The 9,932-nt window shown below is 37.1% G+C and overlaps 1 non-coding gene across 1 annotated transcript; it reads right to left on the reverse strand.

Annotated features, from left to right (window-relative positions):
* On the reverse strand, positions 1-109 carry LOC139039248 (U6 spliceosomal RNA). Its single transcript, XR_011492570.1, has one exon. It is a non-coding gene; the product is annotated as a U6 spliceosomal RNA (small nuclear RNA).
* Positions 110-9,932: the final 9,823 nt, after the last annotated feature.

Genomic DNA, 9,932 nt, shown 5'->3' on the forward strand with positions numbered 1-9,932 from the left:
AAAAATATGGAACGCTTCACGAATTTGCGTGTCACCCTTGCACAGGGGCCATGCTAATCTTCTCTGTAACATTCCAATTTTTTAGTATATGTGCTGCCGAAGTGAGCACTTGCCTGATTCTTAAAGACTAGAATCCAAATTTTTTTTATTGCAAAGCTAGTTTTCATGACCATGACTCTGTCTTGGAAATCCACAAACCAAATTAGTGCTGTGAAAAATGTCCCAAGGAAAGTAGGTCTATCTTTACACAGATGTTTTTGTCTATGATATAACACATTTCATTAACTTTTCAGTTGCTTGGTGCCTAATACCTTTTATTAGCGAATAAGAACACATATTCCTTTAGTCCCCCACCTAAAAATAAAACCAAAAACACTGATAAATCACAATAGGTAAAGGCTAACTTTGTCCCCTGTGCATGGTTAGGCATTGGTGAACATTCATTATTCATTCATTTTTCATAGTATCTCAAAATGGTGTTTTTCTTTTTCTTCTGCTATTATTAATGACAATTATAGTATCATACCTTTATTGGAATTATTTCTTTTATTTGTTTAAATTGCACAAATTTCAAATATACAGAAGTGTTCAGTTCAGTTCAATTGCTCAGTCATGTCCAACTCTTTGAAACTGCATGGACTGCAGCACACCAGGCTTCTCTGTCCATCACCAACTCCTGGAGCTTGCTCAAACTCATGTCTATCGAGTCAGTGATGGCATCCAACCATCTTATCCTCTGTTATCCCCTTGTCCTCCTGCCTTCAATCTTTCCCAACATCAGGGTCTTTTCTAAGGAGTCAGCTTTTCACATCAGGTGGCCAATGTATTGGAACTTCAGCTTCAGCATCAGTCCTTCCAATGATTTTTCAGGACTGATTTCCTTTAGGATTGACTGGTTTGATCTCCTTGCAGTCCAAGGGAATCTCAAGTTCTCCAACACCACAATTCAAAATCATCAATTCTTCTCCTTTCATTATTGTCTTCATATGGTCTTCATCAGCTTTCTTTTTGGTCCAACTCTCACATCCATGCATGATTACTGGAAAAACCAATAATGGAAAAACCATAGCTTTGACCAGATGGACATTTGTTGGCAAAGTAATGTCTCTGCTTTTAATATGCTGTCTAGGTTTGTCATAGCTTTTTTCCAAGGAGCAAGTGTCTTTTAATTTTGTGGCTCCAGTCACCATCTGCAGTGATTTTGGAGCCCAAGAGAAGAAAGTCTGTCACTGTTTCCATTGTTTCCTCATCTATTTGCCATGAAGTGATGGGATCGGATGTCATGATCTTCATTTTTTGAATGTTGAGTTTTAAGCCAACTTTTCCACTCTCCTCTTTTACTTTTATCAAGAGGCTGTTCAGTTCCTCTTCACTTTCTGCCACAAGGGTGGTATCATCTGATATCTGAGGTTATTGATATTTCAGTAGACAGTCTTGATTCCAGTTTGTGCTTCATTCATCCCAGCATTTCACAAGATGTATTCTGCATATAAGTTAAGTAATCAGGATGGCAATATAAAGTCTTGAAGTATTCTTTTCCCAATTTGGAACCAGTCTGTTGTTTCATGTTTGGTTCTAACTGTTGCTTCTTGACCTGCATACAGACTTCTCAGGAGGCAGGTAAGGTGGTCTGGTATTCCCATCTCTTTCAGAATTTTCCACAGTTTGTTGTGATTCACACAGTCAAAGGCTTTAGCATAGTCAATGAAGCAGAAGTAGATATTTTTCTGGAACTCTCTTGCTTTTTCTATGATCCAGTTGATGTTGGCAATTTGATCTCTGGTTCCTCTGCCTTTTCTAAATCATGCTTGAACATTTGGAAGTTCTCAATTCATGTATTGTTGATTCTTCACATAGGTGAAGTTCTCAATTCACGCATATGGCTTAGAGAATTTTGAGCATTACTGTTAAGTGTAGAGGATAACATTCTTGAACCCACCATCCAGCATATACATTAATATTGTTCCTTATTTGCCTCATAATTTTTTAAAGAAATACAATGCTACAGTTATTGTTGAAGTTAACAGTATCTTCTCATTCACATTCACAGTTTTCAGGGCAAATTTATGGTCTGTAAACACTATTAAGTATCTTACTGTTTACATCCTTCTATAACTTGTTATTTATTCATCAGTATTTTCATGATTTGTCCATTATTTACAGATTTTTTTCCTTTAATTTTAAAAGATGTATAATGAATAAACCACAATTTACTTATTGATTTTCTGGTTGGTAGATCGTCATTATGTTTTGTTTTTCTTTTCATCATTATGTTTATCAACATTTTTTTTTCTTTTTGCCATTAAAACAATGTGAATTTTTCATGCAATTTTTTATGCAATGTGAATTTTTATGCAAAATTATGCAATTTTTATGCAATCTCAAGTATACTACCACTCCAGTACTCTTGCCTGGAAAATCCCATAGACGGAGGAGCCTGGAAGGCTGCAGTCCATGGGGTCACTGAGGGTTGGACACGACTGAGCGACTTCACTTTCACTTTTCACTTTCATGCATTGGAGAAGGAAATGGCAACCCACTCCAGTGTTCTTGCCTGGAGAATCCCAGGGACGGGGGAGCCTGGTGGGCTGCCGTCTATGGGGTCGCACAGAGTTGGACACGACTGAAGTAACTTAGCGCTAGCAGTAGCAGCAAGTATACTAATAGGAATGCAACTGCTGGACATACAGTATGTGTAATCCTCATATTTAATTGACCTTTTCAATTTGTGTTTCATGCTATCAGTTACATTTTAACCAGAACACTGTGTCAGGGCTATCGTTTTCTTCTATATTCACCAACACTTAACTTTTTAGTTTTTGACAATTTAATGTAAACAATTAATGATGCACTTTATTTTGCATTTCTCCAGTTGCTATGGAAACGTAGCCGCTTTAATGTGTCCTTATGCTGTGTGGGTTTTCTCCCTGTTCACATTTCCAATTTTGTTATTTTGGTTTTTTTCACTGATTCCTAGTTCTGCATATATTATCAATATTGATCCTTGGTTGGCTTTGTGAGTAACAAATGTCTTCTACCAATTTATATGTTGGGTTTTGATCTATGTATAGTATACAACTGAACAGGAGTTCCTGTGTTTTAATGTAAAGTCAGTCAAGAGTAAGTGCAGGAAAGAAGAAGTTTCTATTTGTTTTAAGCAGGAAGGAATTTGATGCAGGGGATTAACTGCTGGTTAAGTCCCTAGAATAAGTGTGTGTTTGTTTTGTTTTGTTTTCAAATATATGGTGGGGGTGGGGGGGAAGAGATGGGCTACTTTTGTTTCCTTTTTCTTCCCTTCTTTTGTCTTTTACATTGTCACCAGAGAATGATATAGAGTGTTTCCATTCGGTTGAAAATATCCTTTGTGACTTAGGGAATCATCAACTTTAATGAATATTTTATGAGAGTTTGTAAGTAATGTGTGTTCTATTTATTGGCTGTGAGGTTCTATAAATACCCTTTATATCAAGTATATAAACTGTATGCTCAAGCCTTTCATGTCTTTACACATTGTTTGTCTGTTTGATCAGTCTGTTTCCTAGAAAAGAGCCTTTAGAATGTCCCACTGTGATTGTGAGCTTGCAGATTTCTCCTCATACAGTGAGCCCTTCATATCTATGAGTTTCCTTGATTGTAATCAACCTCACATTGAAAACATTAAAAAATTCCAGAAAGTATCAAAAAGAAAAAATTGAAAATGCTAAACACAGGCAGCTCTTTCTGTAGCATTTACATCGTATTAGGCATTACAAGTAAACTAAAGATAACTTAAGGTATATGTGTGGATGTGCATAGGTTATATGCAAATAGTACACCATTTCATGTAAGGGATGTGGGTATCTGCGGGTTTTGGTATCTTCAAGGGTCCTAGAATGAATCCGCCAGATACTGAGGGAAGACTGTACTGGTGACACATTCCCCTTATGTATTTGAGATTATACTGTGAAATGAAAATAAATTTAGGCATTCAGAACTTCTGAAAAGTTCTGTCCTTTAACTTTTAACTCATGAACTTCTTTTTTTTTTGCCTTAAAGCCTGTTTTGTCTGATATTTTTATAGCCACATCAGTTTTCTTTAGTTTGAGACTAACATGTATTTTTCTCATAACATTACCTCTACATCTTCTGTGTAATTTATTTTAGTTATATGTCACATAAACACATACAGCTGAGTTTTCTCAAAATTTGTATTTTGAATAATTTCATGTACATAAAATATTTGAAGGAATAGAATAAGAAATATCACTACCTTTACCTAAATTTATCAGTTGTTTTTATCACCTTTACATTTTATTTATAGGTTATACAATTTTAACAAAAGTTGAAATTACATGCTACTTTACTCTGAATTGAATGATTTATACAATATGTCACATATTGCATTATATTTATAATATGATATATATATTACACATACATCTGCACATAAACTCATCACATCAGTTCAGTTCAGTCGCTCAGTTGTGTCTGACTCTTTGCGACCCCATGGACTGCAGCACACCAGGCTTCCCTGTCCATCACCAACTCTTTACTCAAATTCATGTACATTGAGTTGGTGACGCCATCCAACCATCTTATCCTCTGTCATTCCCTTCTCTTCTCGCCTTCAATCTTTCCCAGCATCAGTGTCTTTTCAAATGAGTCAGTTCTTCCAATCAGGTGGCCAAAGTATTGGAGTTTCAGTTTCAACATCAGTCCTTCCAGTGAACATTCAGTACTGATTTCCTTTAGGATGGACTGGTTGGATCTCCATGCAGTCCAGGGGACACTCAAGAGTCTTCTCCAACATCACAGCTCAAAAGCATCAATTCTTTGGCACTTAGCATTCTTTATAGTCCAACTCTCACATCCATACATGACTACTGGAAAAACCATAGCCTTGACTAGATGGACTTTCATCAGCAAAGCAATGTCTCTGCTTTTTAATGTGCTGTCTAGTTTGGTCATAACTTTTCTTCCAAGGAGCAAGCATCTTTTAATTTCATGGCTGCAGTCACCATCTGCAGTGATTTTGGAGCCCAAAAAGATAAAGTCTGCCACCGTTTCTACTGTTTCCTCATCTATTTGCCATGAAGTGATGGGACTGGATGCCATGCTCTTTGTTTTCTGAATGCTAAGCTTTAAGTCAACTTTTTCACTCTCCTCTTTCACTTTCACCAAGAGGCTCTTTAGTTCTTCTTCACTTTCTGCCATAAGGGTGATGTCATCTGCATATCTGAGGTTATTGATACTTCTCCCAGCAATCGATTCCAGTTTGTGCTTCCTCCAGCCCAGCATTTCTCATGATGTACTCTGCATATAAGTTAAATAAGCAGGATGACAGTGTATAGCCTTGATGTATTCCTTTCCCAATTTGGAAACAGTCTGTTGTTCCATGTCCAGTTCTAACTGTTGCTTCCTGACCTGCATACAGATTTCTCAAGAGGCAGGTCAGATGTTCTGGTATTCCCATTTCTTTCAGAATTTTCCACAGTTTATTATGATCCACACAGTCAAAGGTTTTGGCATAGTCAGTAAAGCAGAAGCAAATGTTTTTCTGGAACTCTCTTGCTTTTTCGATGATCCAGCGGATGTTGGCAATTTGATCTCTGGTTCCTCTGCCTTTTCTAAAACCAGCTTGAACATCTGGAAGTTCACGGTTCACGTATTGTTGAAGCCTGGCTTGGAGAATTTTGAGCATTACTTTGCTAGCATGTGAGATGAGTGCAATTGTGCAGTTTGAGCATTCTTTGGCATTGCCTTTCTTAGGGATTGTAATGAACTCATCCATATATATTAATCATTTAAAAGTGTATTGCATGTATACCCATGGCTGATTCATGTCAATATATGGCAAAAACCACTACAATATTGTAAACTAATTAGCTTCCAATTAAAATGCATTAATTAATTAAGAAAAGTGTATTGCTGAGTAGTAATTCATCAGTGGATATATCACAATTTGTTTTTATCAGTTCATCCATTGAAGGACATCATAATTGCTTCCAGTCTTTGGCTATTACAACTTAAGATGCTATGAACATTTATGTCAATATGAGCAATGGTAGTTTTTTCTCTTGGAGAAATATCTGGGGATGGAATGGTTAGATAATATGGTAGGTTGTATGTTTAACTATTTTTTAAAATTTATTTTAATTGGAGGCTAATTACAATATTATAATGGTTTTTTGCCATACATTGACATGGATCAGCCACGGGTGTACATGTGTCCCCCATCGTGAACCCCCCTCCCACCTCCCTCCCCATCCTATCCCTCAGGGTCACCCCAGTGCACCAGCCCCGGTCACCCTGTCTCATGCATCAAACCTGGACTGGCGATCTGTTTCACATATGGTAATATACAAGTTTCAATGCTATTCTCTCAGATCATCCCACCCTTGCCTTCTCCCACAGAGTCCAAAAGACTGTTCTTTATATCTGTGTCTCTTTTGCTGTCTCACATATAAGGTCATCATTACCATCTTTCTAAATTCCATATGTATGTGTTAATACACGGTACTGGTGTTTTTCTTTCTGACTTACTTCACTCGGTATAGTAGTCTCCAGTTTCATCCACCTCATTAGAGCTGATTCAAATGTGTTCTTTTTAATAGTGGAGTAATATTCCATTGTGTATATGTACCACAGCTTTCTTATCGATTTGTCTGCCAGTGGACATCTAGGTTGCTTTCATGTCCTAGCTATTGTAAACAGTGCTGCAAAGAACATTGGGGAACATGTGACTCTTTCAATTCTGGTTTCCTCAGTGTGTATGCCCAGCAGTGGGATTGCTGGGTCGTATGGCAGTTCTATTTCCAGCTTTTAGATGAATCTCCACACTGTTCTCCATAGTGGCTGTACTAGTTTGCATTCCCACCAACAGTGTAAGAGGGCTCCCTTTTCTCCGCACACTCTCCAGCATTTATTGTTTCTAGACTTTTTGATACTAGCCATTCTGACCGGCATGAGATGGTACCTCATTGTGATTTTGATTTGCATTTCTCTAATAATGACTGATGGAGAAGGAAATGGCAACCCACTCCAGTGTTCTTGCCTGGAAAATCCCATGGACAGAGGGGCCTGGTGGGCTACAGTCTATGGGGTTGCAAAGTGTTGGACACGACTGAGCAACTAACACACACACACACACACACACACACACACACTAATGAGTGATGTTGAGCATCTTTTCATGTGTTTGTTAGCCATCTGTATGTCTTCTTTGGAGAAATGTCTGTTTAGTTTTTTGGTCCATTTTTTGATTGAGTCGTTTATTTTTCTGGTATTGAGTTGCATGAACTACTTGTATATTTTTGAGATTAATTATTTGTCAGTTGCTTTGTTTGCTATTGTTTTCTCCCATTCTGAAGGCTGCCTTAACTTTTAAAGAAATTATCAAACAGTTTTCCATAGTGCTTTTTCATTTCCATTCCTACCAGCAATGCTGGAGAGTTCTATTTCTTCCACATCCTTGCCAACACTTACTTTGGTCAATCTTTTTAATTTTAGCTATCTAAAAGGTGCATATTCACATTTCATATGTGATTTTAATTTATATTCTCCTGATAATGAATGATGTTTAGTATCTTTTCATGTTCTTGTTTGCCATCAGTACACATTCTTTGGTGAAATGTTTGTTTAAATCTTTTGCCCATTTTTACTGGCTTCTTGTTTTATTAATGCATTTCAAGAATTTATTCTATTAAATTTAACTTTCACAAAAGACTCAATTAGTTAATATCTCTTATTCACTTCTAAACAAAACCCTGACTTTGCACCACCCCCCCCCCCCCACACCACCACCTGCCTTATTTCTGTTTTTTTGCTGTTTGGAGTTTTAGTTTCACTTTGTTTCCATGTGTCTATTTATCTATCTCCCCACCCATCCATCCTAACATCTCCATTCTCTTTTTGTCAAACTCCAGTCAGAAATGTTTTACCTATTCAGTGTGTGCTTCATGTCTCTTAATTAATCTTTCATGTTTTCCATTTCTTTATATCTCTGTGTTATATCTCTGTGTTGCTTTCTGGGGAATTTTCTCATATAGTCACCTTCTTATTTCCCTCTTGAACTATGGCAGGACAACTATGTTACCTCCTCTTTCACACTTCTAATTGTGGAAGTTTTATTTGTAAAAAATAGTTTGGTTCTTTTTCAAATTCATTTATCTTTCCGTTAGTGTTCTATTTCTAGACCTTCTTTTACCTCTAAATGAATTTACATATATTATGAATACATATTCAATAATTACTCTCATTTCGGTCTGTTATCATGGTTTTTTGGTTCTCACAGTTCAGTTGGCTGAACATCTTTTAACTTTCTGACATGGAGAGTTGTTTTCTCAGTTCTTTGTAACTCACTTTTTGTACATGCATCTTCTGTGTGTTTTAGTTTCACTTTGTTTCCATGTATCTATGTATCTTTTGTGTGTTATCTATATGTGTTGTTTTCTCTTGGGTAATTTCATGTGTCCTAGTTGTGAAAGTGTCACTGGCTTTGATTCTGGCAGAATCCCAGGGTTTCAAAGGTCCTTTGTGTTAATTGATCTCCTGTGACTCCCATGCAGTTGCTGGTAATGTAAATTTAAATTCCATCTCTGGCATAGGCTTGGGGTGGATTTCTCCCAGTTGCCTTTTTGTTTCTTTCTACCTTGGGCTTCGAGGAAAGCATGAGTTTCCTTGAAGACTCCATGGTCTACAGGCAGGGAATTTTCTGGTTTCATAGAATGGAAATGGCAGCTCTTATAGGATCCAGGATTTGTGAAGGAGTCCCTGATCCATATGTCCACCAGCTATGGCCCAGCACCACATCTTGAGGCCACACTGAGAGGATTAGAACCTAACTCCAGCCCTTAGAACTTCTGTCCTTTTGGATTTTGAAACGTGAAAATGTTAGTCCCTCAGTTGTGTCTGACTCTGCAACCCCAGGGACGGTAGCCTGCCAGGCTCCTCTGTCCATGGGATTTCCCAGGCAAGAACACTGGAGTGGGGTGCCACGGCCTTCTCCAGGGGATCTCCCCAACCCAAGGATTGAATCTGGGTCTCCTGCAGTGAGGCAGATTCTTTACCATCTGAGCCGCGTGGCAGCCCCAAATATATTATTCTTCCCTTGCCTTGCTGATGGAAATTCCTCTAGAAAGTGTTTTTCACAAAGGAAACAGGCTGGCCTATTACAACTGACAAGTCCTATAGAAAAACAGGTCTTTGTGGAATCCCTTCCAAGTCTTTTTCAGACTTTTGCCACAAAATAGAAATTATTTTCTAATATGATTCTTTCCTTCATTATCTGTAATAAAATAAACATTGTTGTAAATCTCAATATACTCAAATATATATACATTCACCTTCTGAATTTAGTAGATAAGCACACTTTTAAACACATGTAATAAATACAATTTAAACTTCCTACCTTATATCTTTCATAATACTATTTATACCCTCATGGTTGTCTTCATTAATCAACTGGTATAAAATATAAAGGAGCCTCAACGACATCCACCTTAAAAATAGAATTCCTTGACAATATATGAAAATACTTCATAGTCAATGGTTTTTGAAGAAATTCCTTTTTCAAACAACTGAAATTTAGTCTAAATATGTTTTTTAATAAAATGACTAAACTTAAAAGGCATTATAGAAACAGTAGTCTCTGATCTTTCATGCATTTTGTGTCAGGAACTACCACATCCCTCTTTCCATCCTCATGAAACAGAACAGAACCAGCACTGAATTGAATAAAGGCATAGTTCATTTATGCTGCCAAGTCTCATTTTATTTCTCTTCTTGGAAATGGGCATAAATGTGGAGTTTGCCATCAACTTCAAGTCTTCCTTTCAAGTATAGAAAGAGAAACATTTCAATATAGTAATGTAAGGCAAGTGGAAATTTTTATAAACATTTACTTTGATAGGCACTGTGCAAACATGTTCTATGTTTATCTTATGTGGTCACCT

The sequence above is a fragment of the Odocoileus virginianus genome, chromosome 17 (genome assembly GCF_023699985.2).
Source record: "Odocoileus virginianus isolate 20LAN1187 ecotype Illinois chromosome 17, Ovbor_1.2, whole genome shotgun sequence".
In the NCBI taxonomy this organism is placed as follows: Eukaryota; Metazoa; Chordata; class Mammalia; order Artiodactyla; family Cervidae; genus Odocoileus; species Odocoileus virginianus.